The sequence below is a fragment of the Falco naumanni genome, chromosome 5 (assembly GCF_017639655.2).
Source record: "Falco naumanni isolate bFalNau1 chromosome 5, bFalNau1.pat, whole genome shotgun sequence".
NCBI classification, from domain to species: domain Eukaryota; kingdom Metazoa; phylum Chordata; class Aves; order Falconiformes; family Falconidae; genus Falco; species Falco naumanni.
This window is the reverse complement of record NC_054058.1, coordinates 37,756,105-37,775,168: the sequence shown is the minus strand read 5'-3', so window position 1 is coordinate 37,775,168 and position 19,064 is coordinate 37,756,105. Positions and strand designations below refer to the sequence as shown.

At 48.0% G+C, this 19,064-nt stretch overlaps 1 protein-coding gene across 1 annotated transcript in view; it reads right to left on the bottom strand.

Annotated features, from left to right (window-relative positions):
• GRIN2B (glutamate ionotropic receptor NMDA type subunit 2B) overlaps window positions 1-14,885 on the bottom strand; it is a 204,391-nt gene extending 189,506 nt beyond the window's left edge. The window contains exon 1 of the mRNA XM_040595092.1: window positions 14,204-14,885. The gene's annotated coding sequence lies outside the window, so the exon portion shown is untranslated. The remainder of the gene's footprint in view (window positions 1-14,203) is intronic.
• Between the last annotated feature and the right edge of the window lie 4,179 nt (window positions 14,886-19,064).

Sequence of the window (19,064 nt, the reverse complement as noted above, 5' to 3'; positions counted from 1 at the left end):
TTGCCCCCCACCCCCCCAACCACACCCATCACCTGCAGAGCTACCCTGACCCTGAGCTGGGGGTCATCGCATCAAAGTCCAGTTGGGCTTGTCCAGCCTGGAGAACAGAAGAGGATGGAGGAGCAAGGGGAACGTGACATGCCATAGGGTCAGTGGTGGATGAAGACCTAGCACCGGGCAGCGTTGATGCATTGCCTCTGCTGTTCTTCAGCTCTGTGGGGGAGATGCTGCTCAGCCCAGTCCTCCTTCCACTAGCCACAAGGCAGCTACAGCCTAGCAGCATCTAAATCAAACAGGTCAGTGGTCCTTGCCACTGTGCCTCTTGCTATGCCTGGTCCCCCTCTGCTCTGGTCCCCAGAAGAAAGGGTGGGGCAGGGGGCACATCTAACCACACTGAGCAGGCTGTAGCATCAGTTTCCCTCTCCCCAGAAAACAGGGGAAAATAAAGCACCAGTTATTCCCCCCTACCCTCTCCCATGCACATGTACTGCTAGTGTGGATAAATTTACGAGTCAGCTCTCTCAGTCTTTCATGGTCCAGGCTTTCCCAGGACCAGAATGCAATTTACTGCCAGTGAAAGTCCAATAAGGTATATAAATCTGCCCTCCTGCCACCACCTATTTTCATGACCCATGTCAGCCCACTTCCTCCTCACCATGAGCAAGAGAAGGTCTTCTGCTTAACTTTCCAGAAAGAAGTGAGGGAAGAGGCTTAGCACACTCAAGTCACTTGAAAAGCCACAGTGTGTGTGAATTGGCTGGATTTATGACAGTCATTAGCGCCACCACAAAGATCCTTGCTACAAGTAACAGCATCAGTTTGAGCAGAGGGGAAAGAAAAAAAAAAAAAAAAAAAAAAAAAAAAAAAAAGAGGACTGAATAGAAGTACAGAACTACAGAGTACCCATCCTTTGGGTTCAGAAAACATGGGATGGCACATATGTACACATACACCTCTCCCACCTCTACACTTTGCACTTACTTGAAGCCCATGGGCCCCCTTGCAGGGGCCTGGTCTACAAGATCTTGGGATGCTTTTAGCCTGAAAAGAAAGACCAGACCTATGCATACATCTACAGGAATGGAACTCCAGCCAAGCCACCTGACTGTATCTCCTGGCACAGACCAAGGATGGCCACTTTCTGCCAAATGCTGATCAGCATATACTAAACCAGCTCAGGCAGGATGGAGGTCGTCAGCTTGGCTTCAGCCAACTGAGAGCTGACTATAGCCAAGAAAAACCTTAGTGTGGCTCTTACCATCTTGCTCTAGCAAGCAATGAGACAATTCTTAATTACATCTTCTCCAAGCCCTCCAGCTTTGCACCAAGGAACTCCATCCATTCAGTGCGCTGCAAATGCTGCTCAAGGTTGTATGGCTGTTCCCCAGTATGTTCTTCTATTTACTGGTATGAATGTCTAATGTTCCATTTCCAGTTATATTAAGAGGCACAGCTTAACCCACTGCTTCCAAGTGAAACTTGCCTTCTCTTTACATTGCTATGCTGATCTTCCATTGAACAGACTATCTCTGGATGCTTTCATCCAAGTTCTATATTTCTTTAGCTGGTGTAATAAGTATGGCATTTCAGTAAAGCCAAGGTTCAAGCTGAGCCTTTTGCATATGAAATTCCCTAAACACCCAGGCTTCACCTAAAGAACATGCAGATTTGACATATCCAGGAGGAGCACTGGACCAAACACGGTCTTTCTGCCATCTCCTTTAAGTTCACTAAATATTTAGACATCCTATAATACGGGAAGTTGGGGGTTTAAAAGGGAATTTAGGTCTTCAACACATTGTTTTTTCCTCTCCCTCTGGATCTCTGACAGTAAAACCAAGTTCTATAATTTTTCCATCAAGTTTTCTCCTGCAACTTTAAAACCATCTTTCAAAGTCATTCAGATTATGAGAAAACACCATTAATTTGCTTTAAAAGACTCTGATTCTGTTCAAATGGAAATTTCAGCTATGCCAAATACAGCCATTTTAAGCAGTTCTTACCAGACAGTCATTGATTTTTCTCCTCCAGGCACAGTCCATGATCCATGAGGATTTGGGGGAGGAAACTCGACACAACTTAATCTGATCCCAAAACTGAATGTCAACCAGATTCTATACTTATTTCTGTTTTATACTGCAGGAAAAGCAGTATCTTAGGTGATCAAGAAAACACCTGAAAATTTATACAGCAAAAGAAATTTTGATGAATCTGTTGGTATCCTTAAAATCATGTAATTTAATACTTCAAAACCAAGGAAATATTCAGATACGAAGACAAAAAGTAACACCCATTGGATGCAGGTAACATCAAGGATTTATGCAGCATTCATTGCAGTCATCAAACAGCAGCCTAGGCAGTACCCCAATAGCTCTTTAAGATGTTTCTCAGATGACAAAAGTGAACAAATTTATAAACAATAATGCTTTGAAATGAAGTTGATTCAACGAAATATTGCAAGCCCTTGCATCTTGTACCACAGAGCAGACCCCCTCGATCCAATCCTCACCACAACCAATGCCAAGATTCTACCTGACTTCAAAGGGACACTGGATCCAGGCTCTGGGCTGCAGCTGAACCCGTGTGTAGGTACACATCACAATTTGTGCTGCCACAGTTGCCAAACCACAGTATCACAGGAGACTGTCATGTCAAAAACACATGAATTTCTGTATTACCCTAAGCACTTAAAACAACACAGTTAGACTTCCAGGGCAAGCCTTCTCTCTAATTTTCTGGTTTGTTTGATTTTTATGCTTCATCATGCTAGCAATATTTTCTTATGAAAAATCTACCTTGGTGGAGACAGGCAACACTTCTAAATGCATGCAGGCAAAGATGTACAAAGACATATAATTAAATGTCATTCTTACACCAGCTTCCTCCTGGGACACAGTGGTTACAGAACAAGAAAGCCCTAGACATCTCTCCTTAGCCTTCCTGCCGCATCCTGAGAGGCACTACTCTGTGAGGTGCCAAGGACCAGTCCTACGTTACGTGGTCAAGTCAACGGACCTCATGTGCCAGCTTGACACTCTAGCCTGAAAAAAAGACCTGAGAAGTCCAGAGATCATGGCTGGGCTGAGCTATACAGACACTGCTGTTTCTTGCAAATTCAAATCATGTTTGGGAACTGCTTACATCGGACCCAGACTGAGGGATCTCCAGGCCTTCATGTTCAAAAAGAGGTGGGCTATCAGGTAGCCAGTTTTCTTGCAATGGAAAAATACAAGACAGAGGATCAGGGATTAGAAAACGTCAGATTCCTCCTGGATCGTGACTGTTTTCCAAACTGGGTGATGAAGAGGGATAATTTAATACAACTCCTGTCTTTTCCAGTCCCCAACCCTGTACACCCTTAACATGCATACACACAGAACAAAAAAAGAACTTAAAAAGTTCTTAAGAAACTCACCTATGTAGCCTGCTTTTGTAGTCAGTAGTGATTAGCTCCTCCAAAGGGCAAGCTGGAGCATATCCACTGGGCTCCTGCTCTACACTGCCTTCAAAGGACCCCCGCTTTCTCTACTGACTCCCTGGAGATCCTCTGGACAGAAGTCTCCCACAGCTAGTGTTATATTCTGGAAAAACTCCCCTCTCCATTTAAACATCAAACGTCTCACCAAGCTTCTAAAAGCAAATGTAAAATAAATAATGAGGGGGGATATACAAAGGGATACAAACTGCAGGAATGAAAATCCCAAGTATTTTAAAGATCTTGAGACAACTTTAAAGAGCTACCTGCACATTATAAAAAATTATTAAAATTTTCATTGAAGCAGTAACTCTGGTTTCCTGTCTCAGAGCCTCTGAGGTTCTCATCCCTCATCCTTTGTTCAAGAGCATTTGCGTGAGGATCAGGTCTTTGTTCCCTGGGAATTCACCTCCTCCTGTCACTTTTTCTTCCACCTGGAGTCAGCACTGGAGCTGGATGCTAAATGAAACATTTTGTTGTCACTGAGAAACACAAATGCATCCAAAGCAGAACAAGAACAAATCTACACTGCCTGATTTGGAGGGAGGATTAGGTCCAGTCTCCTGTATCTCAGAGGACTCCACAGTCTCTGGGCTATGGAGCCTACTTCTCTGTTTCTTTCCTGCTGAAGTCATTTCCCTTTGGATAAGTAATTACTTATCTATCGGGCCAAAGAAACAAACTACCTCCACAGCCCAGTCGTTAAGAGTATTCTCTCTCCAGCACAATGAATAGGCATTTATATAAATTAGAACAGCTCCAACTGGAAAAGCTCCAACTGAGAAAGCATTACTGCAGAGACCCAGTAGTCTGGGCCCTCTTGTTGGCTAGGACAACTCTGGGGACAAGTCCTCACTCCAAAGTATACAGAATAGAAATGCATTACCCAAAACCCAGTTACTTTTCTGCTTACCAGGCTGCTAGCTATTCTGGGCTATTCTCTTCTGCTTTTTCATGAAAACACGTCAAATGTTCTAATTAATTTCAGTGCAGAACTAACAAAATCTATGACATGGGGGGGCGGGGGGAGTAAACCCTCCGTTACAAACCTCCCCTGTCAAAAACCTTGATCACCATCTCTAATGTCAAAAGCTGAAGTTGGGGATCTCTCCAACAAACTGTGAACAGGGAACATTATTTCATCTCACTGTCCTAACAAAAAAAACCAAACAAACAAACAAAAAAAAGTTTAAGACTATTAGGGTGAGGTATGTCATTAACCAACACTCACCTCCTACTGTGTATCTCCTGGTTTCTGAAAGTTATTACTCCCTCCAGTAAAAGAAAAACCCCAGCATTGCACAGAAAGGGTTGCTCATGTAAGATACCCACTGTGGGTATCCAGCTTCTGCTTCAGAGAGTGACAAGGCACAGGCATTCAGCTCCTGCAAAGTTCTCAGAGCCCTGAAGTTCAGAGCGCCTTTTAGCCCCTTTGCTCCCCATTGAAATGGTACAAATTAAAAGTGGATAAAGCACCATCTTTACAGCTCTCTCTGAATCCCTGCCTTGAAAGTTTGCGAACTTTCAAACCAGGAATTCAAAGTGAGCTTTCTGTAAGAGTCACTGTATCTTTCAAGGCAGCCATCCCACAGCTATCCTGTTTTTCTAATCTACTTAGTTTTTATCCCCTCCTGTTTAGAGCACAGGCCCCCCATCACGTAATGAAACAATTGCAATGTCTTTTCTGAGATTCCATTTATGCTTTTGTGGCATTTACTTTGTTACTACCAGATGGAGTCTTAAAAGCTTCCTCTCAGAATACTCAAATATGTGGTACCTCAGACCACATCCAAGCTGCTTTTATATTTTGACTTTCAACATTTCAGGGCACTATCTTTACAATTTTAATTATATATAATATTCACATTTCAGTAATAAATTAGAGGGTGATTTCAAGTTGCATCAAAAACGTGGAGAGCTGTAGAGGAAAGACTGTGAGAACAGATTATGTCATTCTGTCGTTTTCATTAGATTCTCCCTTGGGGATTGTCAGCTGCTGATGTTTCAGCTTGCCTCCACTGAAACACGTCTGACATGAGGGAATCTCCCCTGAGATACTTAGGCCACTGACTACAGCAGCCAGCAATAACAGAGAACTATAGAAGTGGATAGAGAGGGATGCAGGGATATGCAGAGCTCTCCCGCACGCTTGCCACACAAGCCTATGCCTACGTGCAAGTAGCTGCAAGCTAGTGCGTTGTGTGCTTCCTCTACCACAATGCACTTCAAATGCATTTCTCAGCAGAGTCCCGTGACAGAAATACCCCAGCAATCCAGTCATGTGCAATTAATTAACATCCCATTTTACCTGGCACAAAGAGATGCACAGCAGCGAGCCTTTTGCCATCCTCTTCCTGGAGCAGCTGGCAACATCCCTACACCTTTCCATACGGCAGTGGAGCCATTCTTCTCACTGCACAGGCTTCAAAACCACCTGCCCCCAGATGCTGTGCAGATTTAGAATTGCCCTTGGAATCAGAGCCAGTTTTAGGCTTCTAGCAGATCTTCTGCAATTCATTTCAAGACAGTGTTCATTTAGGACCTTCATCTTTCACATTGCAAACACCCGCTGTGTATCTCCAGGACCTCATTCCCAGCTGGGGATGCTGGAATAGCAAAAGTCCCTTGTGACAGAGGAAAACCACAGTCCCTCATTATGACAGACTACAACCTCTCACCTACCCGTATCCCCCTGTGTCCCATTCATAGCACACAGCCAGAGGCAATGCACCCCCATTGCTATCTTCAGCTATCATTAGGCTATTATGCCTATCACCTGAAAACAATTTTCTGTTCATTAGGCAATCAGCTGTGATGTAGGACATGGCATTTGTGCTAGTAAATTATCAGTGGGTTCATGACACCAAATATTATCTGTCTCAGCTGGCTCCTAGTAACCGTCTCACCTCCCTGTCTGTTTTGAAATAGTGAACTTAATAAGTTTTACATTTGTTTCCTTTTGCAAAATCCCCCAAATTCTTCAGAGATCATACACGCTAGAAACCACATCCACATGAAAGAGTTGTGTATATTAGCTCCTCAACAGTATGTGGCAACTCTAAGAGATTAGGAAAAGAAGTTAAATAAAAATGTTAAATCCAAGTTTAATATGAAAGAGAGATTATCACGTCATTTCCTCCATTTGAATTTGAGTTTGTCTGGACATCTGTACAGAAATTTCCTGACTCTTACAAAAACCACCAGTGGTCAGGATTACATGCTTGTTGCTCTGCTAAAAAATAGTGTAATCCACCAGCAAGGTTGTACCACAGTCCCCACTTCTGCTGCTGCACAGGAGGATATAAACTGGCATAGGTTTTAGGCCACACAGCACATTCCCCATGCTGGCCGAACTCACAGTCTCAAAATGGCACTTTCAGCCCCCTCAGACACCAGCAGGGGTATCTCTACAGACTCAGAGTAAGAGTCAATACCTAACTGGTAGGGTCAGAGTCTCTAAACCCATTAAGAGAGCAGCTCACCCAAACCCTAACAGTGCAGAAGAAGCTCCTCCAACTCAAGAGCACAGAGAGGTACAGCTGTGAAGGCTGGCTAGTGAAGCGATGATTCTCAGAAACCACAATGCTCATGGTTCCTCAAACCCCATTTTATCTTCCGGAAGCAACAAAGGTGAGCAAACAGAAGGCACCTTTAAACTGTAGCTCGTCTTGCAAGACAAAAGAATGACATCATGAAATAGCAAGGTGCTATTTTCACATCATTCAGTATGTGACAATACACATCTGATCCCCTTGCAGTATCAGGTTTTGGCACACTAGCTATTCAGATGCTGTGATAGTGCAAAACCTTGAAAGCAGTGGCTACAGATGGGTGAGCTTCTTAATGACAGGGGCATAGAACAGCCCAACATCCCAGGATTCCAGAACTGTGCCTGCAAATGTTAAATCATCATTTGCATGGGACAGGTTTGTAAGTCTCTTCTGCACAAATTTCTGTAGTGAGGCTCTAGCCGTCCCCCAGGACAGGATGTGCTGTCACAACATACCAGAGGTTTTGAAAACCAGACATCTTTGGGGAGTTCCCCATACACCGAAGCTGTGCCACCAGTCAACACCATCATGTTGACTCTTACAGGTACCACATGAGATTTGGAGCACATTGGGTGGCGGGGAGGGTTTCCTCCAGTGGGACAGTCAGTGCCTCCCTCCTGCATACACAGCAGATCAATCTCGTTATCTTTCTTCCAAAGTTGTTTGGTTAGGCATGCAAATATCATGATTACTGGAGACAGATTTTATTAGATACACAATACCGAAAGTTCAGCACCTACATCTAGCTTTAAATATCTTCAGTCACAGCCGTTCTGCCACGTTTATCAGTATCTTCTACTGTCACTAAACCATTATTGCAGTAAACATTTAATTTGATGTTTAATCTGTATTCTTTCTGCTTCATCTTAAACTAATTTATTTCCTGATCTGTCCTTGGTGACTAATGAGGATAATTGGCCCCTGTCCTCTTTCTGTAACAGTCTTTTATGTATTTGCAGACAGTTAGGTATCCACCTACAGTTGTCTTTTCTCCAGACTGAGCTTGCCTGGCTCTCCCAACCTTTCTTTGCAGGTCTTGTTTTCTCTGATCTGTGATCATTGTCTTTGTTCACTCCCCCACACTGTCCTCAGTCCTTCCCTCTTTTAGAAGTGCAGCCCCCAAACAGAATGCAGTTATCTAAGCAGGGCTTAATCACTGTAAATAAGTGTTAGATATTTCATTTCACTGTTTTGAACAAAAGAGGATTGCAGATGGAGCTCACACATGGGCTGGACAGCAGAGTGATGGTGATGGTGATAGCTGGAGTGATTAATTTTTTTGATCAGTGGTTCAAATCCAGACCAGGAATGTAGTAAGCAAAAACTGTTCCCATTTCACAACTAGATAGCTACACACAGGCAAGTAGTGCAGGCTGACTGCTTTCTTGAGAAGTAATTTACGAGTCTGGCACATGAAGAGTTAACTGGACACGTGCTCCTACATGCCTCCCATGCCAGACGTGAGAAGGGGAGTGACAGAATAAAGTCTCAAGGATTAGCCAAGTCAGGTAAACTGCTGGCCCCACACCTGTTTTGGTGGATGAGCAATTAGCAGAGACAAGCCACCAAACAGACCATGAAGACCAAATTCCTGGTTTTCCCCTAGAAGTATTTGTTCCCTAGAAATGTTTCAGCACAACCATGCACACCAGTATTATTGACACACTGTGTTCTCTGGGAATACAGAAACATCTTCAGTACTCAGAGATGCCTACCTAGCATTTTACCTGAAGCCACTTTCAGTGACTCTCTTTAGTTTTGAACCTTCCTTGTGGATGGGGTTAGAGGTATAGGGAGTCAGTGCTGCAGAGGTCTCAGCTTTGTATCCCTTTCACTTTGAGCCAGTAGCCAGACTCTCGTTTGTAATTTCTCTTTTTCCCCAGATGCTTGATCAGTCCATAGGTGGCCCTGAAACATGGTCTTTGATTGAGTTAGAAAGGGAAGAGAGCCACCCAGCACACTTCACAGTCTGCAAATACCCTCTGTATTAGCAAGTATCAGCTGACAGTCTCAGAACCTGTACCCTTTCCCTCTCCCCTTTTTTAATGGCCCTGAGTACAGAAAAAACAATGTTTGTTCCCTTCACATTAAGCATATTCACTCTGTGTGTAAAAATTCAAGAAAGATAAGCCAGTCCCTCCTCCTGCCCAGAGCCAGCATTCTCTCCTGCTTCTAAGAGAACACTAAACAAAAAGCAGCCTTGCCTCAAGAGGTCCAAATTAGCCATGGTTTGAATTGATTTGATCGTAGCATGGTTTGCACACTGCCTAGTGCCACTCATTTTTTTCTAAGCACATAGAGATATTTTTTTCTCTGCAGTTGACCTCAGGCACATGGAGGTATGCTGCCTAATTCGCACAGATCACCACTGTGCACTTGGTCGACTTTTACACACACTAGTTCACATGCCGATGCACAATCCTAGCTGAGAGCTGGTGGTTTGTGGCTTAGGGAAGCCACGAGCTCTTGAACTATAAAGGGTGGGATCATTTGGATTTTTTTTTCCAACGTGGAGGGTAGCTTTGACACTTAACCCAACTGAGTCAGTCTCCTGGTTCCCAGGCAGTTAACACCATGCCATTAATTTTGCCAGAGAAAGCACCAGTCCATACCTGCCAGGAACCTCCTCTCCTGTCTTCAGATGAACAGACAAGCAAGGTGGATAAGTCAGAGGGATGGTGGAGCCCCCTTTGTGGTTGGAGAAACGGTCCTTTTAGTTTGCTATGATGCACTTAGCTGAAGCAGAAACACAACGCTCAGAAGAAGAGACAAGGCAGTGGTAGTGGAAGGGCCATGCTTAGCTTTAAATATCTTATTCTTCTCTGCTTCCCCTTCCACATATTTTAGTGCTGCAATCTTCAAACTGCCATTTCGTCTTAAGCAGGGAGGCACCCAGGGCAATAGCTAGTCCATCTGACTGCGGTGAAGCAACAAAATGAGTAAGTTGATTCACTGTGGTTTAAAGAATTCTTGTGGATGGGTGGGTGGAGGACGGATCAGGGTAATAGCAGATAATTTATCAGCCATGTTTCTCCCAACCACTCCCTGCTTTTCCATCAAGTATAAATATATCTCAAAGAAGGCTAATCACAGAATCACAAGAGAGTCAGGCAGTCCTACAGCCCCAGTGTCAGGCAAAGCAGATACTACCAGCAAGCATCCTCTTGTAGATGAGGCAATCACAATACATGGAGCCATCTCTCTCAAAAAGATCATCTAGTCCATCTCTCCTACAAACTAATCCATTTCTTTGTGATAAATTGCAGCTTAACAAAGAAAAGAAAAAAAAAAATTAACAAACCCTCTGCATGTTCTCCAGCTGCAAGATAATTCTCTTTCCTCGCTGCCCACCAAGCCATGCTGATGAGTACAGGCAGAGCTGAGCTGTGGCCTTCCTAAAGGCTGAGAAGATTAAACTTCCAGGGGCCAGCCCTCTGTCTGGTTTTGCGCATCCTAAGGAGCAAAAGATGGGAGCGGGGAATGGAGCCCATTGCAGAGACAAGCAGTGCTGTCTGTACAGCACTCCCATCCTCTGCCAGCTTGGGGGAATGAGAAAACAGCACTGGGAATCAAATCTAGACCTCCCACATGGTACTGCAGAGACACCAATTCCTGGTGCCAGCCCAGGCAATGCGAGTCCAGCGTGGGAATCCAAGCACAGCTCCATGCACTAGCGCAGAATGGCTCTGGCACCAGAGATGAGGTCCACCTGCCCTCTTCTAAAACAAGCACAAGAAACAGCCCCAGCTGAGCTTCAATAATACATGAAACACAGAATCAATGCCACCAGCTTTTCCCCCTGTAGGCAAGGGTTTGGGGATGAGGTGGTGGTTCATAGGTTGATAGAGGTTTTATACAGGGGCACTTGGTAATCCAAAGCGAGGACAAAACAAGTCAAAGCCTAAATTATTATATGGGCATGGAGAGTTGGGATTTTTGCCCATCCTCTGTTCCATCTCTCCACGATTTCTTCATGCTCTTGCATGCACAGGTACAATGTAAAACTCGGCCATCAACGCAGGTATCCTGACAACCCTGCCCAGACCAGGATGGCAGGGGGCTGTTACAGACACTTTCCTTTGCCTGGCTATGGTCTCACTGACAAAGGGATCACAAGAGTCACCAGGACTGGCGCAGGCTGAGCTGGGCTGGTACAGCAGGTGTGTGTCACTGGATCAGAGCCCAGGGTCCACAGGAACAGGAGAAGAAGCTTTGACCATGCTTCTTTCCTTTTCCCTGCTGAGATCTGCCCCTGTGTACCAAAGGCAGAGCCAGGAGGAAGCTGAAGTGGGTCTCACCACCCCCAGGCTGTTACCGCACTCTGCCCTCAGCCTGCTCCATCCTGTCCCAACCCTCTGAGACTCCCACCCAGGACTGGAAGACAGGCTGGTGTGGTGGGGGAACAGAGGAAAGCAGGGTATGGGGAGGCAGTAAGAGCTGCTGCTCTGGGGTGGCGTGGGTGAGCACTTGAAAACCACCCATACCCACACCTCCCATCTTAGAAAGCACTCTGCCACTCCCTCCAGAGCTGCAGCTGGGGCACACCAAGTGACCCCGCACCAGGATGCTGTGCCCCTGCTTTGCTCTCCAAGGACTTGGGCAGTGGGGAAGCACTGGGGCCCCGTGAGCTGGTGTTGTTGCATATCCAGCCCGCCCTGCCTGCCCAAGGGGCAGCCCAGGGTGGACCAGCTGCCCCCTTGCACTGCTTGCAAGACCTGAGATAGCTGTGCATGATGATGAGGGGGCAATATCAGAGGGCATTTCCTTTTGCCCATGCTGGAGCTGGCAGGGAAGTTGGGGAAAAGTCCCAGGTAAAGGTAGCAGCAAGAGAGACTGGGAGTTAAACGCTTGAGTGATGAGGATGCGGGGCCATGCTCACTGCCCTCATGGCTGAGCATCAAAACCGCAAGACCCCTCCCCAGCTCCCATCCACCGTGCTCTGCCTCTGCCCAAACCTGGTGCAGGTCACAGCTGGGAAGGGCCATGGCAGGGATGCGGCACCTGCTTGGGCCTGCTGTGCTGCAGGCCAGGCTGGCAGCTGTGGCAGACACAAGGGCAGGCAGTGCTGGGCACCGCTCCCCAGGGAAGCACACAGTCCAGCCCAGCTGTCGGGGACTGCCACCCTAGCCAGACACCCGAGGCAGCTTCCCCCCTTTCCCTCCGATCTGCCTGCAAAACCCGGGGCGGGGGCAGAGGGGCAGGGGCTGAGCCAGGCTTGCCCAGCATCAGCCCTCCTTTCCCCCTGCCCTGCATCCCACCCCGGACCCTGCTGGCACCCCCACCACCTCCACCCCCGAGGGCTTGTGCTTTTTAGGAGCTCCCACGGGTGAACCGAGCGAGGGGGCTACAATTCCCCACTCCAAGTGGTGCTGGGGTCCCGGCTGGATCTGGGAGCAGTAGGGAGCTGCGGGGCCTAGAGAAATCCCTCCTGAAAACAAGAGAAAGGCTCCCACACGCCCTCCTCCCCGCACAGGTAAACTTTCTACTCCCACTTGCGGAGGCAGCGGGAGGGAAGGAGCCCTCTGACAGGGAGGATCCAGGCGCGGATAAACCCTGGGAAGCCTGAGATATTTATAGAAGCACAGCCAGAATATGGCAGGAAAGGTGGCTCTCAACCCCTCGACGGGGAACCGCTCTTGGTTTTTAACAATAGACCGACAAAGCCCCCTCAGAAATGTGGGGAAAAGCCACTGGAAGGATGAAGGTGAGGGAGAGGGTGGGAGAGGCGCGCCCCTGCCGCAGGATGCTCCGGGGGCCTCAAGGGCCGGGGCCCCCGCCGCCGCCCCGATCCTCGGCTCGCCCGGCAGCAGGCTGGGGGCGGCGGCCCCCGCCTTCCTCCTCCTGCTGAGGGGTGAGCCCCTGGCTCCGGACTGCCCTCCCCCGCCCACTGCCAGGCCTCCCGTCGGCTGTAGGGACGAGAGGAAGGGGGAGGTGGGTCGGGGGGGCTCAGGCGCGGGGATGACGGTGAGGATAAGGGTGGGGAGGGTCCGCCCCGGGGGGTGGGGTGTGCGGCAGCTCTCCCCTGCCCCCTCTCTCGGCGGGGGGGCACAGCCCCACGCGCGCCGGGCGAAGCGGCGTGGCGGGCACGGGCTGAGGCTTAAAATAACCCCGAGACGTTCAACACCTTGTGCCGGGCGCTGCCGGCGGGGCGCGGCGACCGAGGGCTCCCGCACCCCGCGGCGCTCCGCTCCCTTTGTCTTGCCACCATCTTACGGAAAGACTCACATGTCACGTTACGGTCGGGATGCACCGGTATCTCTCGCGTATCTACAGCCGAGCGGCACGATAGCCATTTTGCATCCCTCCCAAGTGGGCTGGGGAAGGGGCTGCCAGCGTGGGGACGCGGGGTGCAAGGCGCGGGGGTGGGGGGGTGGGCGGCGGAAAGGGGCCACGACGCCTGCTGACAGCGCCAGGGGGACGGGGATAAATTAAAACCCGTGAAGTTGCCTGAATAGAGCGCCTCGTAGGTTCAGGTTAAGTCTCTTGACGTGCTTGGACTTAAAATAGCCCTTTACCTCCACGCAAGCAGGCGCACTGGCCCCGGCGCTGGGCGGGCTCCTGCCGCGGTGCCAGGGGCGGCCCCGGCCCCCCCGGGGCCCCGGCCCCCGCGTTAGGCCGCTCACGATCGAGAGGCCGGCGTGGGTTTTAAGTAATGCACCACTCTTCTCTGCAACAAGCAGGTTTCTACGTACTGTTATTCCTAATGTGCTCTATTTTCACATCAAAGCATGACAAGGAGCCGCTGGACCAGTGAAAATAAAGAGGCAATTTGTGGGTGGATGGATGGATGGATGGATGGATGGATGGATAAGAATTTTCATTTTCATTGCTTTCAAAAGCCGTGTGCCTCCTCCCATGTTTCCCCCAACCCCACCTCACCTGCCCACCCCAAAAAAGAATCACAAGAGACTTTCCCCTGGTTCTCAACACAGTAGGTAACTCAAACCATCCCTCTCACATTCTCTTCATGTCCTATTTGATAAACCAAAAGGGAATCAACATGTCTGGTAAAAAATGTTTCTTTTTTTTTTCTTTTTTTTTTTTTTTTTCCCTTCTGTATCTGCTGCTGAGAGCAGCATCCCCAAATCTTTTGTTCTACTGTGTGTGGTCTTCCCTGGGCAAACCCATGTACCAAAATGAGCTGCCAGCAAAATCACAGAAACAGGAATTTCCCTACCTTGGTTAGTAGAAGCAGAACCTCTAGACGGACAGATCAAGGGAGAGAGCATGTTGGGAATGTCCAGTCTCCTCTTCTTGCTTGCATATCCACATAAGAAGAATAAGGGTCGGGGGGGCAAATGTAGGGGAATGAGTTGAAAGAAAATCCTATTTGGCTTTAAAAAAAAATTAGAGGATTCTTTGTGGCAATCTTGCGTCTTGAAGTGGTGCAAATTCAAAAGCTGGAGAGAATCACTTCAGAGGATATTCAGCGCGAGAGGTGAGGATCATCAAATGCAGGTTCCAGAGTAAGCATTCCTTTTGCCTTTTTAATGATTATTCTTATAATTATTTTTTTTTCCCCTGGAGCCCTAGTGGAGGAGGTTGTGTTTAAAGCAACTGGAGGTCGGTGCCGTTCTTCTGTGAAGCATGATTATCCTCAAAGCGTCCCCTTCCTGAAGGGAAAAATAAGCATCAATTTTGTATTAGAGGGGTCTGAAGGGGATAAAAACCGCTCCCCAACAAAGACATTAATATATTGAGAAAAAAAGGAGGCAAAACGCATTTCCTAACAGTGCACACAAGCGGAATAATAATTAAAAAAAAAATAATTAAAAAAAAAAACAGCTGGCACGAGTCTATAAATAATTCAGATACGGGCTGACTACACCATTCCCGGGATAGGCATGCATACGAGACGGGAAAGCGGGCGCGATGTGAATCGCGGAGAGAAAGCGAGCCCCCCCCCCCCCGCCGCGGCCCCCTCCCCACGCACGCACAGCATTTCGCCCACCCCCGGGCCCAGCCCCCGGAGGGCTGGCGAGGGCCGTGCCCACCCCTCTGCAGTGCTGCCGGCACCGCTGCCCGCCCCGTGCGGCTCAATGGGCAGCGTGGGGCGCGCTCCGCGCAGCCGGGCGCACACACACGCACACGCACTGACACGGGGGGGGCTCTCTCACCTGCGACGTGGCCGCTTTGCGCTCCCCTCCCCGCCCCCCATCGCCCCCGGGAACGCAACCCTTGGCTCTCTGAGGTTTGGGTTGGGCTCTTTTTTTTTTCCTAGGGGTGGATTCACAGCTGGGGGTCGCCCCCCCCCCCCCCCCCTCCCGCCTCCAGCACACGCGGACAGGGTTTACAGCTATGCAGGCTTTTATTTAATGAAGTCGCAGGTATTTTTTCTTTTCCCCTCCCATCTCGCACGGAGAACAATTCACACTTACAGCTGTCATAAAATATAGACCCACATACATACCAACGAATCCTGCTTCAAGCACTCGGGCTGCTCTGAGCAGCTACTGCCCCCCTCTCTCCCTGCAAGGCTGATCCACCTCAGACATGCTCAACTTCTTCAGTCTCTTCTCTGATACTGCCAGGGTAGGAGATACGGGGAGGGGGAAGCGTTCAGAGCATCACCCTAAAAACACATTTAAAAAAAATCCTCTGCATTATAAAAGCTCCGGGAATGCTTCCCGGAGGTGGAGAAAGCACGGGAAGGTGAATTAATAAAGCAGCTTAATGATTAATAATAATGAAATATAGACGCGGAAAATGGTGGGAGGGGGGAAAGCAGGGCTCGGTGGTGGTGGGGAGGGGTGTGCGAGCGAGCAGCGGGGAAAACGCGGGGAGAGGCGGAGGAGGAGGAGGAGGAGAGACCGTGCAGGGAACGGGAGATCAACCCCTCCCCGATGCCGGAGGGGCAGGTCTCACTCAGCCTCCGACGCCCGGTGGGGGCGAAGGGGGAGCCGGTGCCCGGGCGCAGAGCCGCGGGCGGCACCGGTGCCCGCTGCCTGGCCGGCTCCGAGCCGCAGCCGCCGCCGGGGCCAGCACCGCGCAGCTCCGCGGGCAGCGCCCGGGGCTCCGGCGGTCCGGTCCCCCAGGACTGCGACCCGCGTGGTTGGAAACGATGGAGAGAAGTAACGCTTGGAAAAAAAAATTAACAATAACCATAAAATAGTAATAATAAGAAGAAAGGAATAGGCGCCCAGCCAGCAGGCAGGCAGCAGAATTGGATCTGCAGAAAAGAAAGGAGCGAGAGCAGAGATACTGCTAATATCTAAATTGGATACTCCACAATTAAGTCCGGTGCTTTAATTGCTATTCTCAGAGCCCCCGGAAGCTAAGTAATGTGAAATCAGCCTGAACAGAAAGCGTTTGCACACTCCTCCCTGCCCACAGGCATCTGCACCCTTGCTATCCAGATTGCTCTCAGTGTTGCCCCTGGCAGTGGTCATAGATCCATCCATCCTGTGGTCACAGATCCATCCCTGTCCTCTCCCATGTCTGGGTTTAGCTCCAGGTGGCCTGAGCAGAGCAGAGAGTGCCCAACCTGCCCCCCTTCCCCCCGCCTCCCTGCCCCGCAGCCCTGCAAAGCAGCCCTAAGGTAAGTCTGCCCCAAACCAAGGCAAGCCAGAGAGGACAACAAGGCAGAGCCCCTCCAAGTGAACATGCCAAGTGCACCCTTCAGGATATGTAGTCACTCAAGGGTCACAAACACCCATGCTGCCACTGGCTGGGTCTTGGTAGAAGGTTTGGAAGGACTCAGTCAGGCCCTGGTGACCCCCATGAGACCAAAGCAATGAGGAAAGCCCTCCCCATGCTGCCCTTCCATCTACTCTTGTGCTGCAGGAAATCAGACCCCATGCCCAATGTCAAGTGCTCTATTTCCGTGCTGATGAGGGCTGCATCATCCAGCCTTTGCATCCCTCTCACTGAAATCTCCCTCCAAGGAAAACACAGTAGCTTGTACCTACCCAGGAATGCTCTGTGTCCAGGAGCAGAAAGGAAGATACCCCTCAAAAGACAGGCAGGGAGGGCTGGATCCCACATGCCGAAGAGTTGTGTTCCAGCGAGCAGCCAAAGCCCTCAGTGCTGGCCCTTTGATGCAAGTATGTATCTCCAGTGCAAAACCTGGATATGGCCAAGGTTCCTGAGGGAAGAAAGCCTCCTGAAAACACCACAGTAGCTCCAGACTCTCTTGCAACCCCAAGGGTCTGCTAGTTTGTATCTCAGAATCCATCCGCATGGTACAAACAGGGTTTGCGGGTTTGTAGGGGAGGTTATGGATGGCAACGTGACTGTAGCATCACATGCATGTGTCAGTATGTCATGTGAAGACTGAATGAATTTCTGTGTCCATGTACAGTGGGTGTACAATGGTATTTCTCATGTAGCTGCAGTGACCATAAGCAGTACCAATCTGTGCTTGAGCTCCTTGCCAAAAGCAGACACCAAGATTTTAATTTCGAAAGCCAGGATCTTCCTGAGGGTGCTGGTAAGGTCTGTTCTGCTAGATTTTCCTAACATTTTTAGGCATGCTTAAAAAAAGTGACTGTGATCTTTTTCATTCTAATTTCAGTAAAAATGGAAGACATATTAGCCAAAGCCTGAAGTAATCTGAAATTATCTCAGAACAGTTGGAGGAAAGAAATGTAGAGTGATACTTACATACAGAAGTTGCTAATAGCTGAAGAGATTAGTCATTTGACTTTCCCATTCCTTTCACTGATAATAGAGATACAAGAATAGCAGATAGGATTGGGCCAAGGGATGTTTTTCCTTTCTGTATGGCAAGAAGGGATAAACTACGACTGTGCAGGTCCTCCTGCATTCTTCTGGATGAAACAAGTGAAGGAGCTTGAAAAAAAAGACGAAATGGTTTTCATGCAGCATATTACTTAGAAACACAAAATGGGGAATTAAGAAGTATCTTAGGAACAATTTCTGAAAAGGGGCCTATCAATCAGAAAAGAACAGCTGCAATTATTTAAAGCAAGTCAGCAATATTTAAGGTTATCATTTGCTGTGACCTTGAGACAAAGGAATTCATCAGCCACAGGTTTTCTTTCTAAAACTATACAACTCCACAATTCCACAGTACTTGGCAACCTGTGTTATTGGCTCACTTTTAAGGATAAGGCTAGTTGCTTTTCTACTTAAGAGATGTATATGTATACATTTTACATAAACAAATGTATATTTATAATTCTCTCTCAAATTTAAGTCATAAGGGCCAGGGTTCCTTTAGTGATAAAGGGCCTGAGTGTCCCGTTTGATACCTTTGGCAGAGAAAGGTAGTCCATTCTCTCTGACCAAAGAAATCAGGCTCAATCACAAGTTTGAAATTGGCCACACAAAAATGCCAGTTTCTTCAGAATTATCTTCTTGAGATTCTGAATAGCATCTAACCCCCAAATTACTTTTACATTAAGATGTAATATGTATTGTAAAAATGGGTGTGGAGGTAAGCTCCAAATAAAAATTGTTGCAAAATCTGCAGCAGCATAGTACTATGACAGGGTTTACTCTCACTAGCTGGGGTTGGCTTTTATTTCTCCTGCAATCAACTAAGATGAATGAACTGCATAAAATGAAACAAATAGCATCTCTGACGGGAAATTGGTTTTTCAAACATCTCTTCAATTCAAAAACACTTAAATGTTATTTGTAAGACAAATTGAGGGATTTATTTTAAATGTGTTCATGCTTACTATAAATTAAGGGCCATATTATTCTTGTCCTGCCTAAGATAAAAGAATGTGGATGAAAGTTCTTATATCAAAAGCAACCAGAGCTGGATGTGGCAGCGACAGTGTTGAAGAGGATGCAGAGCAGTAGAGCCATTCTGCCACCACAGAACACCATCTGCCAGCACTGACAGGGACTGAAGACCCTACAGTATCTTTAACCCTTAGTAAATGCCCTACTGACTTCATAGAATCAGAGCCCACTTCCACTGCAGTATGTCCCAGGGTCTGCAGCTTAAAGGGAAAAGACTGGCAATTCATAGGTCATCTGCACAAACACAGATGCAGTTGCATCAGTGTAAGAAAAGCCATGTCTATGAAGAGCAATTCCTTATAATCAATTAAATGGATTAATTG